Genomic DNA, 25256 nt, shown 5'->3' with positions numbered 1-25256 from the left:
TTTAAAGATTATACTCGGCTGCAGCTTTTGGAATCCCTTAACATTCAAGAACACAGCCCCGAGCTAAATGTTGACCAAACTTCGACCCCATTGTACCTTTTTCTCACGTGACCATTTATCGCCGTGATCCACACGTTGTTACCTGCCATTGTGTACCCAATTAGTGATATTGCGGTAACCACCGCTGTAAACAATCGCCAAAAGAGGTTGGAGGCAGTTGCAGACCAGCATGAATGCCGATATCACAAGAAACAATACAATTCTAAAAAGAACAAAGCAGGTGTCAAGTGGTTTTAGCCTGGTAAGGGTGTGGCTTGTGTCCCATAGAAATACAACAAAATTCCCTGGTTAGCGTTTGCACGGTCTCTGTTCTAGTGCTGGCCCTCGAAAAATTGAAACAGACAAACTTGCGCAATTTTTAAGAGCGTAGTAAATATTTGTCAACAAGCCAGAAAGAAAACAGTGTCAGTGAAAGCCTTCAAAGGTGTGTTGAGAAAACGTCCTACTTTGACCAGAGACAGTTTTTCAAGACAGAACTTGTGGCCACGTACATCACAAATTTACATATCAATTCAACACTTTATCAGGTCTTTGGAAGCGACGCAAATGAAATTAATGGAAAAAAGCGCATATTCATGTAGCTGCTTTCAGGAAAAGACAGGAATTTGTGAAGAACATAAAAAAGAAACGTCGACAAGTACGTAATGGCCCTACTTACTGCAGGATCTATGGAGGAAATAAAGAAGTTGTTTACCACATGACAATTTTGTTTGCAACGAGGGATGCGCTTCACGCAGAGGACAACTGGAAGATTTTGCTGACAAAAAGTATTTGCAAATACTAAGAACAAGGTACAGTGAAACTAAGATTCCCACCAATAACTTTCTTAAAAATAATATTTTGAAAATTGCGCTTTGTTCAGGATTACTGGAACACATTTGCGTCTAAAATTTATTCCGATTTGTTTGTAACGAAATAGAATTTTAGAATGCAAGTTGTTATCGAGCAGAGTCAGCAAGTGTTGAAAAAAGATTCAGGTGTCAAGAAAGGTTTTCCCGCAGCAGTTTGTACAGCTTTATGCCACTTGTTCGACAGTACAAAGATAAGGCCTGAGTAGGAGCAAAAAAACAACAACAGAGTCGTCGGAGCCTGAGAAAAAGTAGCTACTACAACAAGAATTACAAGCAATATATGCAGGCCTCCGTAAATAACAACCTTTGGCGTTGTACAATTAACAGGAAACAGATTTCAGACAAAGAGCAAGATAGACGTACATGTTACATGCTGTGCACCCAAGATTTATACCAAATTTGTGAATGAATTCTAAAAATTATTCGGACTTTCTGCAAACAGATTAATGGTTAACTGATTCGCACATCGACACCGTTTCGTCGTTGACAATTGTAGAATACAATTGACCAACTTTCAATTTCGGCTGTACTGACCAAGTCAACCATTTACTACGATCCCATCAACAAAAAGCTTCGCAGTGTATTTGGGATTATGTCAAACTACAACGAACATAGCTAAGGAATCATTAAAGGATCTCGATTATCAACCCATACACACCCCCTTTCTTGTATCAAAAAATTTCTCGGAATCGCTGAAATGAAAGGGACACAGGCTGATGTGATCTACACAAGTAAACAGAACTACAAGCAGGCTTGCTGAAGTACAGTACATAAGAAATAGTCTGCTTTACGAAAGTAATATCATCAACGTTGCTGAAGCATTGACTCACCATGATGGAGAATTAAAAAAGATCCACAGAAAGGACAAAGAAGGTCTACTATCAGGTATGCTAATAGCATATATGCACAAATCAGTGTTTTGAAGACATGTTGTTTCCTGGTAATAATTTTGACAGCACTCCTGTGCGTTTTGAAGACGTGATAAGAAACACTGATGATAAAGATCTTGAGAGTCCTTCACCCGGAACGATTTATGTGGCCCACGTACATGTCTGCAACATGCTAAATGCGAACAGGAGCATATTTTAATTACGAAGAATGAGGACAATAAGTGTGACTTGATTTATGACAGCGATTGTGCACCTACAATAGATTTAATGATCAATTCGTACAAACGCACTCTGCAAAAGATTCCGGCGAAGAACGAGAGTTGTATGAAATAGATGCTAAAATCAAATAGACATTTTACAATTTGTATAGAGGATCAACATAGTAAAGATAATGTAGAAAATTCTGAAATACCTACCATCTTCCCCGAGGAATAACCCGCCGCAGTTTTTAGACCGTGCAAGGCAACAGTTTTACGAACGACATCCAATTTGTGGTATTTATAATTTTCTTTGTGATGACCTGGCACACCAGCTGCGAATGTATTTACTCCGTTATTTTACGCAACCAACAGACAGATGAATTCCGCTAATTACCAATATAACTTCTCTGCTTCCTTCTGTTTTGTAAAAGTGGTTTCTTGATCAAGGAAAATAATACGATTTGCTGTATTTGTACAAGCGTTGGTCCGCCCATGTGCTTTTAAAGGTGTACAACTTACAGATTTGGTCGAATTGGAAGTTTTTTTACCAGGTTTCTATATCAGTCTTTGAACTAGTTCAAATACATGATGAAGTAGTCGCGCGCCTCTAAACTGTTTTCTAAATTTGTACGAAAAATTTACACAAAATGTCTTACTGGTTTTAATAAATTTTGATTATGTATTAGCTATTTCATCACACGCCTATGAAATACTGCTGCAGAAATACCAACAACTTAAATCAGCTATAGAGCTAAAATTGGTGACACAAGCAACTATTGAACGTATGGAATGTTTGTGTAAGTATTTACGAGTATTACGAGAGTCGCCTGTTTTTGGTTTTAATTCTGGTCGGTATGAATTTGATTTCACATACGAAAACAGCGCCGTTTTGTCATGAAAAGCAACAAACAGTTTTGTGTTCGACTACAGATAGTTTCAAAGTTCCTTGATGTAAGCAATTTTCTGTCTCCAAAGCTATGATTTTTATCTAAAGGCGTATGACGCTCAACAGCTAAAGGTTATTTCCCCTGTGGGAAGTGATGCGATTAACCGGATTACGAAAAAAACAAACAAAGTGCTTTTACACTTCCCCAGCAGTTACAAAATTGCTATGACGCTCAATTACGGTTACGGAGCAGGATTTTCTCAGTTTTGTTGAGAATAGAACCAATACTCTTTCAAAACAAGATAACCACTTACAGCGCCATGCTTCGTAACTGTCGTGGGTATGGTGCAATCGCTCACGTGTGTTGAAAAAACATTAGCAGCGCACGCCGCCAGATCGCTTGATTATGTGTTACGTTGCAAGTGCCAGGAAGAGAGTGGCGGAAAGCTAGTTTTTCTGCTTTTCCATATTAACTCCTTGACACTCTAGCCGTCTTCGTACTTGTATCAAGGGCCTGTATAGCACTTCTAAATTTTTCGGTGAAATAATACCTCTAGCGTCAGACGAGCTGCTCGACATACTTTCACCATCTCTGTCAGAACTGCTTTTCAGATTTTCTTTGCATATTTTGACCAGGGGCGGCTCGTGTGAGGGGGCTGCGGAGCTACAGCACCACCTAGATATTTATACTTAATATTCCTACCACAATATTACAGATAATTTTCATTAATTTTTTTTTCTTTAGCAATATATAATAAGTATAATTTCCACCTTGATCGGCATTTTTCCCCTTTTTTTTAAAAAAAAATCATTGTATTAATATGTTATTTATGGTGGAGCTGCAGCTCCAGTTTCGTGACGTTTTCAGTTGTGCGCATGCGCACTTGGAAAAGCTACATACCAGGCGAAATAGGCGACAGCGGGCTGTGGCTCGCGCAGCCCCTCCCGTGACGTAGCGCTAGTTGTGTTGTCTGTTTCGCGTCAGTGAGCTCCAAAGCCAAACCCGTGTACTACGTTCTTAAGTTCGGCAGTGAGTACAGTTAAATAATTATTTTGCCATCTTATAATTTTTTTGTTTGAAGGTTAGTCGTGACTTTTTAAGATGACTGGGGTTTAAGTTTTTGCAGTCATCATTGAATTAAATAAGTGTATCTAACACCTTAAAAAAGAAAAAAAGGTCATCTAACACATTGAAAAGTCACGATTAACCTTCATAATAAATAACTGAATTGAAAAGTTTTAAGAAAATATGGGATAAAACATCTGCTACTCCAATGCCATGCAGGAATAAGCAACAACAAGAAATACTTAGTTTTAGTTCTTAATTCTACTAAAGAAAAAACAAATTTGTGTCTGTGAAGTTAAATGCCTCACTGAAATATCAAATGCAGAACAACCAATGGCAGAAGCAACAGGATTTTTAAATACCTGAGTGAAGACAATTTAAAGTTTTGGTTTCTTAACACACCATGTGGACAAGTGTAATTATGTGTACTGATATAATGGACATGTACTGTTTGTCTGAACAGTAGCTGCTAAATTGCTTCACAGGAAGCGTTTCTTAAGAATGAACATTCTACAGACAAGATAGTAGTGACCACCAAGCACATCCTATTGTTGACAAAGAAACGCTAGTTACTGAAATGAATGATTACTTTGAAAGTAATCTAGATAATGTTTCGACAAGTGAAATTACTAGGATGAAAAATCCTTTTTGCTGTTTCCATGAGTCCTTCTAAGGCAGCGGTTCCCAACCTGTGGGTCGCCTGACAGTTTGCCTGGGGTCGCCTAAGCTAGTGATTCCCAACTCGTTTCAGTTTATGGACGAGCCGGATCCGGCCTCGCAAGAGTAGTGTTAATATACACCTTTAAAAATACCTAAAGCTTGAGTTAACTGTTGAAAGAAAATTAAATGTAAAAGTATTTACGCAACAACATGTAGGATTAATTTCACTTAATTAGATCCAACGGCAGTTTGTTACATAACAAACCGTACTGAAACTATCAATGCCTTCATTATTGTGCGCGAACAAACGCCTTCCTATTGTTAATTGTGATGAAGTAAATGAGTTTTGTCGCTTTAAGACAGGGGCGGGCAACATACGGCCCGCGGGCCGGATCCGGCCCGCGACGGAATTTTGAGCGGCCCGCGGACAGTTTCTGGTCTTACATGATAATGTGACCCGCGGCCACAGTCTGCTACAATCCCCCACTACTTGCTTACTACGTCAAATTATAGTTGTAATGGACAGTAACGCTCCCCAATAGCAAAAAAACTATCCCGCCGTTGTTACCATTGCACCATACATCCATTGTTACGACATAACTGCCAACCATGTGTGTGGCCACGGTTTCCTTTGTTTCCACACGTGTAGCCTAGTTAGTGTTTCAGCAGTATCTAAGTTTGTGGTTTATGCATTAAATTTGCTGTGGTGAATAATTTTATGTTATATCAGTTAGATTGTTTGGACTGTATTGTAATTGTGACGTTCTTGATTGTATTTGGTTTAGGTCAGTGGTTCTTAACCGGTGATCGATCGAACCCCAGGGGTTCGGCAACGCCGAATCAGGGGTTCGACGAAGGTCTTTTTGAAGTACAATACAAATACTCGTTTTTGTCAAACTTTAGGGTCTATAGTCGCTAAAAACGGCAATTTGTATTTGCTTAATATCGAAACACTGGAAGGTTAAACTTAGGCATGTTTTAAACTGCTCTAAACAGTTTTTGTGGTACTAAAAAGAGATTACCAGCCTAATAACCATATGTGTCAGACTTTTTGTACGCCTATTGTGTGCCAACAATGCGAACAAAACAGGCACAACAAGCATCACAATATAGATTATGACATCATAAACACTTAAGACTGATCTCCTCGCTGTGCAGCTCAATCTATGCACCGAGCTAGAAATTAATCTGGGCTTTTTGGGCGCTATTAGATGGTAAATGCATGATATAAACCAAATATTTTAAAACAAAAATAAGCAGGCAAATGGCGGCCGTTGGTAAAAGAAGATTCTGCGACGCGGCCGTCCTAGCAAAATGGTTGTGCAACCCTGCACTAAGGTTTTCTTTTCTTTTTTTGACGTAACAAAGAGCATTGTTCGCGTTGTTCGTAAGCAGAAAAACAACGAAATTTTGTTGGCAGCAAAAACTTATTACTTCATCTTTTTCATGTTAGTGTACAGATGCTAAAAATACAATGCTTCATTTTGGTAAAAACTAAAAGTTGCCGGAATTAAAGCAATCCTGAAACAAGTTGCTTGTATTATGATGTCAGAATTTAACAAAATGACAAACACACTGTAAATTTAAATACAACCCTATAGGTGGTAATTGCCACCTAAAACGGTGGTCCCTAAAAAGTGGAACTGACCACCCTAAAACATAGCGTGGAAAAAACCACCCTATACCTTTCCACCCCTAGAGTGACTACGTTCCACCTTTAAAGTGTGTACTAAAGGGTGTGAATTTCCACCTCTTTTGAAGCATGTTATTCTCCACCCACAACAAAAATACGTCATGATATTTTATTGAGACAATGTCGCGCCATTTACATACAGATAGGCGAACTGGATCAAGTCTCGAATTGACATGATAAAAAAGAACCAAGGAAAACAGGGAAGTGAAACGTAAAAATACACATAATGCATGGATACATAGCACAAAAAGGATTTTTTAAAAGCACTACAACTTGGAGCCATTTAATGACACGTTGAAAATACATATTTATGTCTGTTGGTATCTTCAAAAGATAACTCAAACGCTGAAAAGTATTGTTAAGCACTTGTGAAAATTAGACATCAAAAATCCAAATGCACACGCATGACAATTGCATCATCAAAAAGCAATCACAGTTGCACATCCAATATTTTTGTGCATAAATCCCCAGTCAAAACTGTTGGACGATATGGTGTGTCCAGCTCTTCATCCTAAAAATGCATTAATGAATATAAACTCAAAAAAGATATATAAATATAAACTCAATATAGTTTTGCTGTTCATTAAGCACTACACATAAGCATTAAAGGAACAACACGGAGGACTTCAGAGGGACCTTAAAAACATTTAATTTATCTTCACATAAACATGCGCTATTACTGACAATAACACTACACTAACGGCGGTTTATTACCTGATTTCTAATGACTGAAAATGGGAAGTGAGTTATTAATAGACAACAACAGCAAATGTAACTAGCACAACGGAGTACAGACCACAAAGTAAATAATACAATATTTACTTCACAAAATCTTTAGAAATGAAAATGCATACCTTTTCCTACAATTGCTGAAATCACTTTTTTCTAATTGTTGGTTCCATTTTGTGATACACCCAGGTGATTTTCTTGGTTGAAAAATCGTTGAGCCTCACCCAATACCTGACAAAAAACGGTTGTATGAGATTGAGAATACACATAAGAATATGTTTACAAATATGACTAGAGACAAAAATGTAGTACAACAGTTAAATTTTGACGTTAAACTGGCGACAAAAACAAAATTATATTCACCGCCATTTTAAAAACTAAACATTATAATCTCACATGGCATTAATTAACTCATGGAATACTCACCTCATCCAGAAATTGTAACGCTGGGTATTTTCAATTAGGATTTACACGGCCAAGGTTCCCTCACGCACTTCATTTCTTTAAGATGTGTAAGTTCGTGTAAGAACTTTTCTTTTACTACGTGAGACTTGTTTCAGGCAAGCAACAACCTTTTTCGCTATTAACCACACATTAGCACGAGGACGCAGTATTTCTATAGTTTCTATACCTTATATCCTGTATATGCGACATATCTACAAATATATTAAAACATTACTATAATATACTATCCAACTACGAACTTTACATAAGCACATATACTATCTTTCATTTCTCAACAAACCTACTACAAACTGTGGGTAATGCGATCTATCACCAGACTAACGAGACAGCTACTTCTTCACTCCCGCTACAAAGTTTCAAGACAAAAATCCGGCGCTTCACTGCCATGGAATAGCCTCCTGTTGTGCTGAAGCTTTGGTGCCTATTGTTCGCTCACTATTGAATTATGACCTCCTTTTACTATCAACCAATCAGAGCGTTGTCTTAACTTGAACGTTGTTGGCGCGCTTACTTCTCAACGATTGAACAGCGCAGTGGCATTGCGAGTGCGAATTAATGTTATTACAATTTTGCTGGATTTGTTAATTGGAACCCTTTGTCCGCTTTCCTTGTTTCAAAAATTCCATGACATGTGTTTAGCATTTGCCGAAATTCAAATACTGTCTGTATGTAGCGACGTTTCACAAACGCGACGCTGCCACAAACATCTTGACGTTGGAATATTTTTTGTGATGATTAAATTTAACAACTGAATGTTGCTAATTTAAATGTTAATGTCGTTTGAGTATGCGTGGTATTCCCCACGTTTAAAGGGTGTGAAATTCCACGTTGAAAAAATCATGTATTTTTGTGCCAGAGGGTGGAAATGTCCACCTTAACCACCATACGGTGGAATATTCCACTCTATGTGTTGGGGTGGAGTGGCTTTCTCCACCCTTTCAGTATCAGAGGGTGGAAATTTCCACGCTTCAAACCTCGCTATGTTGGTGTTGGTGGAAAATTCCACGCTTAGGAGTTTTATTTCCACCTTTTTTCAAAATATGGTGGAAATTACCACCATTTTTAACAAATTTCCACCCTGAGGTGGATTATTACAACCTCCAAATTTTACAGTGCAGTAACTGTTGCCACTACGTTTAAACAAAAACTAATTATGACCCACCAAACAAAATGGGTTAAAAACCTAGGATGTAACTTGGGGTTCGACCAAAGGCTGAAGAATATAGTAGGGGTTCGGCCGTTATAAAAAGGTTAAGAACCACTGGTTTAGGTGGTCAAAAATCCGTTTTATCACTGGATAAATACGCGATTAATGTATCGATTCAGGAATCCGGCCCGCCAAGTACTTCATTTTCCCATATCAGGCCCGCCGACTGGAGAAGTTGCCCGCCCCTGCTTTAAGAGATTCCATAATTTTAACACAATTTTACTATCTACAGTAGCACGATCAGACTCCAAAAAACAATTAAACTCTTTTTGGTCCCGGAAGGACGCTTCGTGAACCACTGCCTGGAACGGCTCTGCGTTAGGGTATGCAACCTATGTGGCCCTCGCAAAATATTTTAAATCTTATTCGGCCCGACGTAAATAAAAAATTGACCCATGGTCAAAAGCAGTGGTTCCCAACCAGGGTGCCAATTGCAATGCTCAGGGGCGCCACGAGATATTGATATTGCAATAATGCGACCCATTCTTTACTTTAACCCGTTAAGTGCGGAATTTATTTCTAACCGAGTATAGTGTGTATTAAGTTTTGCAGTTTTCCCAGCTTCATTCTGGAGAGTCGCTTCGTGGGTAAGTCGCTGTCGGTAAGACAATTCGCGTTAAACTTTTGTTTTCTCGCCCAAGAAAAAAGCAAAGTTAAAGAGATTTCGACTCGTTGCGTTTCCTTCCATAAAGAAGTTTGAATAGCATAACGATGGAAAATTTAAGCTGATGCACAAGCAGATGCCTCTCGACGCATATAATAATTGAAAATGAATATCTTTGCGTTGGAAATAAGTTGCAGTTTTCCAGTCATACCTATGTGAGAGTGGATTTTCCGTATTAACGAACATAAAAACTAAAAAACGAGAACGATTACTTATAGTCGAGGAAGAAATGCGATCGGTTTTATCGAAAGTGCCTTCACATATTAAGGGACTTTGTGCAAGAATCCAAGCCCAAATTTCACACTGACTTTTGAACAAATACATTTATTTACGCGCGCTATACTGTACAACTCATTCTGTGTTGCTTCACACAGTTATTCAAATTACAGAAGTCTCATAATATTGATCCAGTTTTGCCAGGGTGTCGCAAACTATTTGTTAACAATTAACACAAGAATAGTTCTCAACATTTTTTCCGCCATTTTTCGTTAATTAGAATTTAAACTATCAAGTACAGTACAAGGGTGGATCTTTGAAAAGACTTAATTGTTTTCACTAAAAACTTATTATTACGTAATTTTTCTGCTTTACATATTTACCAAGTCAGCACCAGCCAACTGAAAAATATTCTCTAATTTATAACAGTCAACGTAAACTGCCTATGATGCACCAAAGTATTAGGAAGAGAAAGTGTAATAAGGAATAAATTTTCGAATATTTATAAGTCAAATTTACGGTACATCCTATTAATTTTATCTTTGGGGTCACCGCAACTTTGCAAATGTTATCAAGGGGTCACCACACTAGAAAGGTTGGGAACCGCTGTTCTAAGGCAAACAGATCTTTTTAACACTGAAAAGGATGCAAACCTTTCACCATTATTTCCAAAAGACTTGCACTTGCAGTGCTAGTACTACATAGAAAAACAGTTTCTTAGTTGTCACTTGGAATCAAGAAAGAAGCTATCAATTATCATGCCCAAACTATAACTTTATGATTCATTTTGGTTGTAAAAAAGAAGCACAAGGTTCAATAATATGGTTTAAATTTAAGTGAGAGTGTTGTAAATTTTAAAGCTTCGAGGAGTTTTGCACTTAAAAAAGCATTAATAAGCTATTTGCCAGCAAATAAAGCAGCAAGCATAGCAGTTAAGAATCTGAAAGACAAATAATAGTCTTTACACAAAAACTTGAAGAAAATATGGTAAAATAAACAAGTTCTGATACAAATGTAAAGTGGTTGTTAAATTTGTCAGTTATGATACCAACAAACAGCTGTATGGCCAGTTTTTGTGTGTGACTATAAACTGTGAAGTGGCATAAAATATGTTGAAAACGCTGACTGTGACTATAAGTTATTTAAATGAAACATGACCATTTTTTTAAATGCTGTCTAACTGAAATACTTTAACCTTTTTTGACTCATTACTTTTTGTTCTTATATTTTTTTTCTATATTCTTGTTGTGTTTTACCGTATTTACAACCGCTTCGTTTCGAGTGTGTGTCACGTGTGTTTTTGTTCTACGTTATTACTGCATGTTATTGTGTTTGGTCCGTCGCTGTGCAAGTTAACAAAATATACAAATGATATTGTCTGCTGTTTACACTCGTGTACATTTTTGCGTAACAAAAATTACGTCACAATGGAGCTGCTAATTAAGATTTGTATTACTTGTTTTTCTACACAAAACGATGGCTAGAAAACTAGAAATGTAGCTTTTCTATATATTGCCAACTTATATATATGTTCAATAATAGCTAAAATGTGGAGCAGCACCCTCAAAAATTTTAGACACGAGCCGCCACTGATTTTGACATCACTTGGTATTGGTACACCTGCACTTCCAGTCGTCCATCATTGGCGTTAATAAACGGCAAAAACAGGTGGAATATCATCTGGCATCAAGTATAAAAAAGGACCGAGCCACTGTTGCTGTTTCAGTTTCGTCAGCTTCGAATAAGAGTAAAAGTTTTTGTAGCATGCGTCGTCGGTAAAAATGCTTGAAAGTTTTAATGATGCCTTGATCTAGTTCGTGCTAGTTTGCATCTGTTTGTTTGCAATAACAATTGCTTACTAGGAAGGTGGCTTTTCTCTATATAATGGGAGTTTTATGTTATATATAGGCTAAAAACTAGGAGCAGCACCCCAAGTATTTATAGACCCGAGACGCCACTGGTGTTAACAGTGTCACAAGTGCAAGTAATTGCATACCTTTTACATTGGATGCATTCAAACAAGTTATTTTCACGTCTGTATTCCGGCTGCAGTTAGGCGCAGCATGGTATCAGTCTCATTTGAGCTGCGCACTTCGCTTTGCAGCATGCAACAAAAAAAGAGTCTGGATCAACAAAATTTTTGCATTTGTGCCACGGGGATTGTAAATTCACAAAGGCTTTTGGTTTGCTGTCAGGGAATTTGCAAGTGTGGGAAATCTTCTTGTCTCTTTAAGCAGTCACTGGTTATGGCCTTTCACAATATTTGCATGTTATTACTTGTCCGTCGTACGTTACATACGGGATATTTTAGGTTGAATTTGTTCATTGTAACAATTTTCATTCATGAAGACCCTCGTTATCTTTTCTGTGTACGATTTTTTGACAGTACCATATTCCTCCCAAGTTTTGTCAGCGAAAAAATATTTTTAGTACGAGCTCCAGACAATCAAATAGCGACAAATAGAACTAAAAGGCTGCCCGCTTTACCTCAAAGTTTGGGAGTTTATTAGTGTCCAATATGTACTTACATATTCTGTGAGTGACGAGGAAGGGGAAAGGTTCCACAAGACATTAGTGAAGTGGAAAACAGATATCAAGGAAGGTGGGATGATATGGTGGCTGATTACTGCTGGTCTATTAAGCGTGACGATGTTGATGCCAGACATTGCCAAAAGTCACAGAAGAGGAAGTTAAAAGTTTATATCTGCCAACTAACTATAGTATTAATTTTTTTCTGTTATTGTGTTAATTTCTGTTCTTTGGCAGTGTGTATCTGCAAGATGTAAACTTTATTGGAACTAATAATGTAATTCATTTCTAATAAAATATTTAAAACAGTCACTGCTTAGTTTGTTTTGTGGTGGAAGCACTGAAATTGGCTAGAATGAATTGAAACAATACTTAACACCACAAGAAAGTTTTTTTTGTTGGCTAGTGATGTGTTGTTAAGTTTAACAGGTATTAACAATATTGTACCTAAGCGTTGAATGCAAGAAGAGAACGACTGTATCTGGCCGCCACCCACAAAGCTAGGCAACATACAGGTAAACGTAAAAAACGACATTGAACCACAGCACGATGGGGTGTCACTCCCAAGGTTTGTGCCAAGCAAGTATTAGTGATGCACAGTTTCTGGTTGGCCGAATATGCTGTTTTCCAATGTTTCGGTTTCAGCCGGACGAACTTTTTGATTGTGGAAATTAATACCTAAAACTTTCATTTTCGCCAATACGAAACATCATAAACCAACTATTTGGTGTATCTATAAAATACGAGCCACGTTGTGCAAAATAATAAAAGTTTAGTGATGCTCACACATTGTGAAAGTGACGTTGGTTTGTCATAATTGAGCGTACTTGCATCAACACACGGTTCCGTTGAAAACAAACATCCATAGAAACTGGGATTTTAGGTTTTAGGTAATACAGAATTCGGTTTTGGCCCGAACCTTTTTAAGTGGGTTCGGTGCATCACCAGCAAGCACGTTGTTTGCAAGATGTATGCAGAAAGGAAGCAAACACCACTTATTAAGCAAAGATTTTCTTGTACGAACAGGCCAACAAGATATATTTAAACCATTTTAACTAACCACACTTAAGCTTAACGTGCAGTCAAACTGGAAAATAATTAATTCCAGTTGTTCGTATTGCGAACAGACGATCCACAACGTTACTCTGGGTGGTAAAACGCCAGTCAAATCAGCAGCACATATTCAGATAATATTTATATTGGTTTGTAGACATTAAAATCGGCGTCGGATTTGTGCCCTGGTCGATAGTGGCACTTCGGTAATCGCAATTTACAAGCGCGTGTGGGACATGTGCTAGTGTAAATTGCGAGTAAGACCAAGACTGTCAGGGCAACAGACAATGCAACCTACCAATTGATATTACAATATTGAAGAGGATTGTACTTGGTTTAGACTTGTTTTTCAGTGAAACTAGTTTTACCTTTGTTACGAGTACAGTGGGACAAGAGTTGCTGCTGCTTCTGCTGAGTTCACGAAGCAAGCCGAATCGTGTTTGATCCGATAAGCAACAGCACCGATATATCTGGGGCAAATTAGACCTCGTCGTGGGCAAACAGAACCTTCCCATAAACACGACAGTCATGATAGAGAAGCTTTCCAGTGTATCTTGCGAAAAAACTATAACTACTCCATATGTACGTGTAACACTGTGTGTAATATATTGACACACTGTAAAAAAGTTTGTTTGACACAAGTTTTACCAACACACTGGTTCCGAATACATCTTTTATGGAGTTCTATTAGTCTCACAAAAAAAACATATGTTATAAATGTTCACTCTCTGGATTTTGTGGATGTTCACAATAGCTTGTGGACTTTTTAAGGATATTTGTTTCTATTGATTCCAATGAAAAATTGAGGCAGGTTCAAGAAGGTAGAATAAATATGCATGGCATTTTATAACAGTGCACTTTAATGCAGTACTAATCTATCGAATGGTCAATTAAAGAGATTTAGACGGTTTCTCAAAACCCTCGAGTCGGCCGATGACTGCTGTAGCTGCTGCAGCCTCACAACCTTCTTCATCTACTTCCAAAAATTCTTTCACCACTTGGAGATATTTTGCTGAGGTCCGCTGCTGAGTCAAAAACGTCTTTTATTCCAAGTTTGCCAAGAACCTTTATTAATTCTAGCCTCTGACCAATTGTAAATATTGGGACTACAATTTTCACCTTGACCTTTTGAACCTTAGATGCCAGATCAAGAAAAACTTGTGAGTTCCTTGGCAAAACAATGATCCTTGAAATTCACCAACATACGGGAGTTCAAAAACTTTTCAATTTTAGATTTTTGTCTTTTAAGTATGGCCAGTAGCTAAAATACGACATCATCTTGACTGGGTGGGATTTAAATCAACCAGTGTGAAACTTTTGTGTTTTGTTTGTCAAATTGGTTCAACCAGTTGTCTTTCAAGTATATACTGGCGCCTTGCACATCATCACTTGACAAAATGTTCTTGATTTTGTGTTCTCTTCTACCCATCTGCTGTTTGAAAATCCAAACCAGTTACATCACAGCCGTAAAAACGTGCTTGTAAATAATCTCTAGAAACTCATCACAAAGCCTGTACAAAGCACCAGGGAAAATGCTGCTTTGGCTGTATCTAAAGTCCCACGATTCTTTGAATTGTTTATGTTCTCGTTTACATTCAAACTTTCCTGGTTAACATTTGTGCCTAATGTATCTTTGTTAAATCCAAGACCTTTTAGTAATTGTTGTTGGGTTTCTCCATCAGCTCCGGCCAAAACCATCTGTTGTATTCGCCACTCACGCGGCCACGCCGTAATTCGAATAAAGTAAAAACGTCACACATAGTGAAATGTGAATACACTGTTGCTGCCAGGCATAACGTATTAACAGAATTTTTAGCTCTTCCGGCAGTTTTTTATTGTAATATGCCAACGTTTCGATGTCCCATACGAAACACCTTCATCAGGGCAATGACATACATTGCAAACACAAGTTATTATAAAGCGAAAAGGGCGGCGAAACACACACAAAAAAGGCGATAGAAATAACGCAGTGCGCACCAATGGTCGTGTGATAACACCTGGCTCAATGGTGCAAAAGCGACCGATAAGTTATCGGCATTAGAACGTCCGTTTTAACGTTCATCGTGTTGGTGTGAGAATGTATGTTCCACGACTCCAGGAAACCTCGCTTGTGAAAATCGGTTTCTCTAGCTAACACCTGGGCAGCAGAGAAGTTTATGGTGTGACCGAGGGTAGTAGCATGTTGTGCTAATGCCGATTTTTTAGCATCTTTTTTGGCTACATCCCTCTCGTGTTCTTTACGGCGCGTATTCAGATAGTGAAATGTGGTAGGACGCAATCATGCGTGTCAATAATAAATCATGCGTAAAACAATATAAATGACGCTAATGTTACGGTTACGGCAATAAATAATGCGGTAACAAAATTAAATGTACAATAACACAACACCATCTATAGTGCACTAAAAATTATGATTAAAAAAGTATGAGTATCTTTCCGTCAGAGTGGAAAAAAGCTACAATAATCCCACTGCATAAATCTGGACCAAAACATAATGTAAAAAATTATCGACCAATTTCGCTCCTACCCTCCCTATCAAAAGTTTTTGAAAAAATTCTCCACAAACACATGATCACTTATTTGGAATCAAATAAACTTCTGAACCCCAACAATTATGGATTTCGCAAAAATCATTCAACCATCACCAATCTGCTTTACACAACCCACAATATTCACGCTTGTCGTGACCAAGGCATTGACTGTCGAATAGTTTTTCTTGATATCTCCAAGCTTTTGATCGTGTTTTGCACCACGGTTTGCTTCATAAGTTACAACAAATTGGGATAAATGGCAGTTTGCTTCCTGTACTAAAATCGTACTTGACTGGTCGTGTACAACAAGTTCGCCTGAACAACATTCTTTCAACCTTACAGCCTACCAATGCCGGGGTCCCACAAGGTTCAATTTTAGGTCCCTTGCTTTTTTTGATTTATGTTAATGACATCTCCAATAACTTACCTCTAACATTTCACTTTTTGCTGACGACACTGCCCTTTATTATTCGGATAAATCTCCAAATCAACTTTAAACAATTTTACAGCGAGATCTCAACCACCTCGACAAATGGGCTTCCACTTGGGCAATTAACTTTAATCCCTCCAAATCCAAGGTACTATCGCTTTGTAAAAGTTCAAATTTTCCTCAAATTTTATTCAAAGGTGTAGCTCTGCCTGAAACCCGTGCACATACATTCGCTACATATGCCACAAAGCACAAATCAAAGTTAACCGATTGCGCAAAGTATCTAACATAGTCTCCCGGCATATCATCCTGACCCTTTACAGGTCCTGCGTTCTTCCTACACTTGAATATGGCGATATTGTATTTGATAACTGCAACCTCTCTGACTGTGAATTACTGGAAAATGTGCAACACCAATCGGCTAAACTCATTTTAGGGTGTATGAGGACAACCTCATACAATAAAATATTACAGGACCTTGGTTTGACACCCCTCCGTGTTCGTCGCAACGTTCACTCTCTTATTCAATTTTACAAAATTCTCAATCGCATAGGGCCATCATATTTACAAAACTGCATTCCTGAATACATTAAAAATTCAGTTAAACATGACTTGCGTAATCCCCTCAAAATCCATCCCATTGCGTGCCACAGAAATACCAAATTCAACTCATTTTTTCCCAAAACTATCCGCTTGTGGAATGATCTCCCAAATGAAATTCGATCGATAAAATCTGTCTCAGTTTTTAAAAATAAGGTTAAAAAACTTTTCTTTACGCATCGGGTCAGAACCTTGCATCTGTATGGCTCTTGTCCAAGGACAACTGCCCTTTATTGCATGCTTCGACTTAACCATAGCCCACTCAATATCAATCCCAGGCACTTTCGGCCTTGTGCATGTCAGGCCGTAGAATCCACGCAACATTTGTTTCTCTATTGTCCACTATTGGTTCGTCATCGCACAATTTTGTTCTCTACTGTTTCGAATATTCTGAGAGAAAACGCTAAGTTCAACGCATCATTTCTTTGCAATCTTTCTCCTGGGGCATTTATTCGTTTCATGCTATTTGGTCATCCTGATTTAACGGACGCTCACACACTGTCATTATTCCATGCTGTTCACAAATATTTGCGTGCCTGTAATAGATTTTGATTTCTGCTGCCGTTTTATTGACGTTTAGCCTATTTTGTTCGCTTTTCTTTTGTTTCCTATTATTGTCGTCCATCGTTTATCTGAAAATACGTTTATTTCTCGTATGGTGACACGACAAAGGACAGTTTTCAGTTTTCGGACTGTAGTCTGATTGTCGTAAAATAAAAAAAGTATGATTAAAAAAGATGTTGGTTTTGCCATTAGAAACCAAACAAAAGATTTCTTGCAAAATAAAGCGATCGCAATTTACAAACTGTTGTCCATTTTCTCTATTTTATGTGATCCAGCATTTACCGACATTTTGTTGTGAAAATCTGATTTATTGACCTCTTTTTTAATTGCCCTAACTTACCCTCATAAAATCTTATTTAAATTACATGTCTACTTTACCCTGTTGTCATGATTTGTCGATCCTATGTTTTTGGCGTGTGACATTGTGTGGTATTACTATATACTGCAATGTGTTTTGATGATTCATGTTCAGTGTCGTTGTTTCCAGTCCCATTCAACGGCACTTAGGTGAGACATGTTTTGTTTTGCCCTGTTACTCCCAGCAAACTGGAGTGCCGTTGAATGGCTACACTAGCCAATACACCCGATATCTCGTCACCAGTTGCACTGATGAGACCTTGTAGGTCGAAACAGTGTGCACTGTTCGGCAGCATATCATTTATTGGTTCTCTGCCTTTACATTGATTCAAGTTAATTCACAAGTCGTTTTATACCAATCGTTTATATATATATGAGTAAACGAAAGTATGTATTTACAGCCGATTTGTTTCACTTTATTGTCCTTTTCCAACGATGATTTCTTCAGTGTGAGTCAACATGTGGCTCTTTAATCTGCGAAAGAATCGTTTTTCACAATCCTCCGTATGTTGTCGAATAGTGGCATACACCATTTGCGCGATCGATATGGAAATATATAAGTGTGCAGCCTTTGGTCAATTTTGTCGACTCCCATCTCTGTTCTTGTTGTATTCAGCCACACACTTAGGTTTGATCTTTTTTTTCTGACACTCCAGATACATGTACAGTGTCATGCCACGCACAAACAAGTACAGCACTCTCCTTCATGATCGTCTCCCCTTTTCAGTCGAATTTGTGCTCGATTGGCTGGGCATTCCCTTTCTATTGTAATTTACTGTCCCGCAAAAGTTGGTGTATTTTCTGTTTAAATTCTTTTGCTAAATATGGGTTTGCAATAACTGTTCATGTAACATGATGATTTTTTTCAAAATATGGTTGGCACAGCTTCCTGACTATATTGTGTGTTTTACTCCCTGTTGTGTCTTCGTCTTCATGTTTGCCGGTATACAAATCCCATTTTAGAACATAGCCACTGGTTGCCTCTGCACGAACAAATGCTCTGCAGCCCCATTTGTGGGGCTTATTTGGGTTGTACTGTTTGATTATTGATCGGCCTTTGAAGGCAATTGTCATCTCATCTAAAGAAAGTTCTCTCGGTGGCTTGTAATATGTTTCAAACTTCGGAATAATCAGATCGAAGACTTTGGGAACTTTGATTAATCTGTCATAAGTGGATGAATTTCTAGGTTTTGGAGCTTCATTGTTTTTGAAATGTAGCATAGAACGGAGCAATAGAAACCTGTCTCTGGGCATCACTTTAGAGAATGAAGGTATTTCTGTTACCCAGAATTTACTCCAATAGTCAGTAATTTCAGATTTGGAGCAAGTGCCCATAGTGAACGTGTCATGAATGCTTTTATTTCTGCAATGTCAGTATTTCTCCAGTTTCGGAATCTAGAGTGAGGTGGAATGTTTGGATCATTCAAGGCTTGTGCTGCATATCTGTTGGTTTCTTCAGCCATGAGATTCCAAAAAGACTCATGCAAAAATCGTTCCAAAAACTGTATCAGAGAGGCTTGTTGATTGATATTTGGGCCACAATACCCAGATGTTTCAGCAAAGGGGGGTTATGGTTGGGGTAAAATCAAAACCAACAGATTCCCACAACAACTCAGGTTTGTTGGAACTGCTTTGTCCAGATTTTTGTCGCTTTGATAATGTAGCTTTTTTCTGCATTTTTGGTCGCTTTGAGCCAGCAACTGTTACAGTTGAGGAAGGTACTTATAGCTGTGAGGGACCAGTTCCCTATCTGAAGTTACTGAAGTGTGGTAATATCAAATAAACTACTGCTGTCACTAGCGTTTGACAGTGAAGTACAACTACTGGCTGAATCACTGTTTGCTTGCAAAAGTAAAGCAGCTTCATTTGCAGTATATTTTCTTTTATTCATTGTTTGCACTTTGCAGTTACACAGAAGCCAAAATGTAAACAAAAAAAGCCACAACAAGCCGGTAACGCAAAAAAATAGATTTGTGTATCTTCATTCTGGCATGTAGTCGTCGATGTATAGGCGGCCCTTGATGGTAGTAACCTTGCTTAAAGCAACATAACCCATACCTTGTGTAAACATTTTTCCCATATTTACAACAATTGTATCCACAGTGCCCCTTGAGAAAGCTTGATGGGATATTGGTGCCGTACATAGGTTTTTGTTCCTGCCTTAATTTGGTGGCTTGTTTGGGGTTTAATCAAAACTGCTGAAGAAGAACAATAGTTAAATTTTGTGACTTTTTCTACTTGATCTAACTGAAGGGTTGTCAAAAACAACTGTAATGTTATCGGGTAGATCAAACCGTTTTGGGCCATCGATAATTTTTTCCACTGTTCCCATAACTCCATTGAAAGTCCATCTGCAACATCAATGTTAGCATTTATCATTATTCTCGCACCAACAGCAACATTTAGTTTATCTGGTAATGGTGGGTGGTCTTTTTTACAGTACTTTGCTGCGGTAATGTTGGCCTTTGTTATTTTTTTACCACATCGACCGCATACAAACTTGTGATTGATCCTTAGAATTTGCACAACATATTTTGATTGTGTTTGTCGACTTTGTTTTTGTGCCATACAAATGGAGAGCATCTTTCGGATAGTCATGGTGCTAGGTAATCATTTTTGGTTTTGCTCGTAATCTATTTAGGAGTGTAGCAAAACCTTCATCTTTCTTTTGTCTCATGATTTGATGTAACTCAAATAGTTGAAATTGAGCCCACAAATCAGGATGGAGAGAATCAGGCATATGTTTTAATAATGAAGAACGATTTTGGAAAAAATCATGAACAGCTAAAATAGACATGTTGCCAAATGATGAGTCTTTGGCTGATGTGCATCATAAGGTTTTGAACCATTGCAACCTGCAGAAAAAAATCATGAATGAATGAAAATGATACAAACACACATCATGATTCACATATTTTTGGAAGCTTACCTCATCTGTGACAAGAATTTTCAGATGTGCCTGTTTCACTCGGAGTGATGTAAGTTTTTCTTCAGAGAGTGGCTTATACTGCTTGATTGGTTTCACAATGCTCAAAGCGGAATAAATAGTAGTTCCACCTTTGTAAGATCAACAATTATGGCTTCGAGTTTGAAAACCGACACATACCAATGTTGAAAGCAGCTGTTCCAGTGATTGTCGTCAACAACACCATTGCATCATCTGGTGTGTCAGAAAAACTACCTGATAACTGGCATACCTCATGATGGATGCACTTCACCAGCAAACTTTATCCAGTTTCTGCCCCACCAGTGAGAAACAGACGGAATGGTTCCCTTTGGTGTCCACTTTTCACTGCCAAACACGATCTGCCGATAAAATTAAAAACATCTTGTTGTTGGTTATTAAGATTGTTTTTTATATTGTATGCATCAGAACAGGAAATTTTGGTATTCGATGACTCAAAAGTACTATCCTTAGCTTTAACATCTGTGTTATGCTCATTTTTTGTTGCTGGTGCTGGTTCTCTATGTTCAATGCCTTCCTCTTTTTCTTCATATCTTTGTTGCTCTGTTGTGGGTACAATTTGTGCCCAAGCATCTTGGAGAGGTTCTGCATTATCGGGAAGAGCATTCAATATTTCGTCGATAGTAGGTTTTTACATCCTTGTCACGGCGAAATTTCGGAAACCGAATCACAGCCAGTTTCCCATGTTGTTAGAAATTTGAAAAATGTGTTGTTGGTTGGTTGGTATCGGTATCAAACAAAATTCGGCAAGGCTTCGCGTAGTCGCAAAATAATTCGGTCTTTAGACGATGGCAATATCGATCTCCATTGTCCATTGATTTGAGGGTTTTTAATGGTAAGCTAAATTTTGCAACAAAATCATATGGTAAGTGTTTGTAAAATTGTGACAGGTTGCAACTTTGCAAGACAAATATTTACACAACACTGTTTGCAGCAGTTGAAACAAACACAACCGTCCTTGAAGATTCTTGACAAACCGGTTGCCCTGCATGCTGATTCCATTAAACTGATTTCACGGTGTGTTAGATATTTGTTTCCGATCAATCGAAGTTCATGAAATGCATCCAAATTTCCTTCCAGTGCTTCTTATTGTGCCTGTTTAATTAAATTTCCAAATTCTCTTTCACTTTTTGTTACATAGAAAGTATATACATGATACAGCTTTCGGATCTAATACAAACTGAATATCTATATTGGCTGTCCATGAACGGAGTAAATGTGGGTTGTATGCATTAACCCAGCACTCTGCTGGATCCCTCTTCAAGATAACTGAACTTTTCTGCGTTACAATACAATGTGCGTGACGATACTCAGGAAATGAAAGTTCAGCATCCTGTGAAATTTAATCCAGGTGATACATGTTAATGAGAAATACTTGCAATTTTTAGGCCGTAATACCTGAAGGAGGGCTTCAGCATCCTTTTCAGCTGGGGGTAGGTCAGAAGAAAGTAGGCTGCAGACTTTTTGTAAATTTTGTGTTGCCTGTGTTAATATTTCATTTTTTTTTTTTTGTTCCGGCAAATTGTTGTGGATATAAATGTTTTAGAACTGATAGGACGGGGAAAATTGAACCTAAAAAAAAACTTTTCGATAAAGTTGTCAAACACATACAAACAATATTCACATCATACCTGCATCCTTTTGCCACCTTTTTGGCATGATTTGGAATGCTTTTTACTGTGTGTCTGTAATTTTTTCCAATTTTGGGTCATCATTTTGGTTAGGAATTTTACATGTTACATATTTGTCAAAAAAATCAGTTAAATTTTTTTAAGGGGTTACATAAAGTACAATCTTTAAACTCGGGCAACAAGTCTTCATGTTCACTTCTTCCTCGGTTGCGACTAAGTGCACCAACTGATTTTCTACAAACGTGTATTTACATTTTATGTCAACAGCAATAACAAACCGCGTTAAAACAAAAACTTCCTTAAGTGTTCTGTTAAAATTAGTATGGATAACCAGCAATTTAATTCATTTGTTGCAGGAGAAATGATGGATGAATAGTGATGTTTTTTTAATATTTGGTTGGTGCATTTTATCAAACATGTTCATCCATCAACTGTTAAAAATGTTTTTGTAATTTTGAATGGGCCATAAACGCCATACACACAATTTTAAAGCAACATTTCTCCAGTTGTGTTGTTCTTATGTTGTCCCTGCCTCCACGAACTAGTCAATCTCTTGATCAACTTTACAGAGGTCTTCTGGCAATTGTATTTGATGCATTTCTTACCTCTTGATGTTGCATTTATTAGACACATAACCATCACAAACAGATCACAATGTGGATGGCGAGCACATCCTGTCAGTGTGTTAAATGACAGACTTTAAATCTGAAGGGTCACTGATCGACCAAACCCAATGGAGAATTCAAATTCATGCGTTGCTTCAAAAGCTGCCAATTTGTTAGTTCCGTCTACCACTGAATGAAGTTTGGCCGATTCTTCTTTCGTAAGTGTGTCTCATCTACTGCAAAAACACACATATTAGATGAGTCCTCTTCCAAAAAAGATTTACGGAGATGGGAAGAGAAGAAGAAAAACAACAAAGTTTTGACAAGTTTACCTCATTAACGAAGTGTTGCAGGCAAGAAAAAAAACCGAAAATACAGAAAAATAAGACAAAACAATTTCTACCTGAAAATAAACAAACATCAACATTCTTGTTTTGTATGTGGTGAGATCCAATGTACACAATGTAATGAAGAGTGTGCATATATAGAAGACCAACAATACTATTACTGTGACAACTGTGTAGCACATAAGAACAAAAGCAATTTATTTATGCTCCAGTAAAACAAAAAATAGTGTCGTTTTTACCTAACATGTGCATTTTACTGTTTTGAAAAATTTTCAAAGGTTTGGTTACCATAGTTTGCAGCAGGCATGACAAATCACCTGAACTTGCAGAGAAAAAGGCAGAGCATTTCACATTTAATGAGACAAATGGGAGGTTTCTGGCCAAGGTTAGTTTTGTTCACGGAAGGTTTGCGAAAAGAACGGTCTTTACCTTCTGTCAGATAACCAAGAAAGAAAGTCTGAATGCTGATTTCACGGAAACATAACATCACTGTCCGTGAACAGATTTGCGGATTTTCCAAAGTTAAATAGTCCACTTGCGCTTTTCAACAATCCTATTAGTACACAGCCATATGAGATAACTTTTGAAAGTGTGTTTCTAATGAGAGGTTTCCGATTCTCCAATATAGTGCCATAAAGTTATACTGCACTTCATGTTTAGAAGCACTTACATTTATTAATGTGTCTTTTTAGCAATGAATGATGTCAAAAATAGAAACAAACTTAGAACCAATGATTTCCACCAATACCTTCGAACAACCAGCATTATCGTGAAAACGCAAGCATTGGCAAAAGTAAGCTTTTCGACCAGAGAAGTCGCATTAGTGTTGATTTGGAAAATATACAAATAAATGTAGTGTTTGGATTTTCAGAATGTAATTTACCGGTTTGTGGAGTCTAGTAACAGTTTATATAAGCCAGTGGTCCGCGAAGTAAAGGGCTAGGATCAATGCTATATTTTTGCAATAATGATGAACAGCCAAATGAATCTTTTTTAACTATGACCGTATATGCAAAATTCGAAAACTGGTTGATTTGATCATACCTAAGTTTGCAACCAGAGACAAGGAACTCTCGTTGGATGAAATAACCTTCAAGAGCCGCTCGAACAAACCACGCAAATTGTGCTACAAGGCATGTTGTGGCTGAAGCAAAAACAGGCTATGTATTGCAATGGAGTGTGTATGCAGGAAAACGTGAAGAGGAAGATGATGCTGCTGTCAGCAAAACGCGCACAACATTGTAAGGAAACACTGTGCACCATCACCACGTACACAGAAACAGCTAGTATTCAAATTTATACTAATAGTTGACTCAGAAACATGCCTTAAAGTCAGAAACATCTTAAACAACCCAAGATTTCGCTCAAAAGGGACAAAGATCCACTATACATGGAACAGAATTAAATGATGGTTTGTGCTTTGGTCTGACAGCAAGCGCCTAACTCTGTTGTCAAACATTTATAGGTTAGGTTCTAGGCCAGGGGTGGGCAACCTTTTTTACTGTAGGGCCAATTATAAATGTCAAAATTGGATCGAAGGCCGCACATGTACATAACACAAAGTGATTTTGCTTTGTTTCTTACCAAATATGCTTAACTACAAGTATAATTCGTATTTGATTTCAGCCACATTTTGCCAGATCGCAGAAAACTAGTGCATCAAATCACGTGGTCTCTCCGGATTAATCAGCAAACATCTGTTCTTTTTTCCAAATTGCTTTTTGTAATTTATATTTTTCCCTTTTCGTCGACCCTATTAACCTTGAGTTAATCAAGCGTAATGACTTTGGTACATTGATTTCTAATCCCCGTGTGTCCAATTTCTTATCTCTCGGGTTTCATCATCTGTTGTTCAATCAAGATCGCTATCGAATTTTTTGAGTATAAATATCGGACCACAAACATTGAGATTCATTCTAATTCCGATTCTAATTCCGATTATAATTCCAAGTCTCATTCTGGTCAAAGTGCGAATATTATATTCTGTCATTATTCGCTTAATGTACGAATCGCTCGTCAACTTGATGTTACGTTGAACTTGTAAAAGTAAGTTATCT

General features: G+C 37.7%; 1 long non-coding RNA gene across 2 annotated transcripts; it reads right to left on the bottom strand.

The window, feature by feature from the left end:
* Positions 1-6401: 6401 nt before the first annotated feature.
* Positions 6402-12177, bottom strand: LOC145220421 (uncharacterized). 2 transcript variants are annotated; one of them, XR_013858156.1, is made up of 4 exons: positions 12116-12177; positions 7462-11322; positions 7161-7266; positions 6402-6817 (listed from the first exon to the last, which is right to left on the bottom strand). It is a non-coding gene; the product is annotated as an uncharacterized LOC145220421 (long non-coding RNA). The 2 variants fall into 2 exon arrangements; XR_013858155.1 differs by lacking the exon at positions 12116-12177 and adding an exon at positions 11584-11645.
* Between the last annotated feature and the right edge of the window lie 13079 nt (positions 12178-25256).

Source organism: Phallusia mammillata, chromosome 3 (genome assembly GCF_965637545.1).
Source record: "Phallusia mammillata chromosome 3, kaPhaMamm4.hap1.1, whole genome shotgun sequence".
Lineage (NCBI taxonomy): Eukaryota > Metazoa > Chordata > Ascidiacea > Phlebobranchia > Ascidiidae > Phallusia > Phallusia mammillata.
Note: the sequence above shows the minus strand (reverse complement) of the source record. Positions and strands in the feature narration are given on the sequence as shown.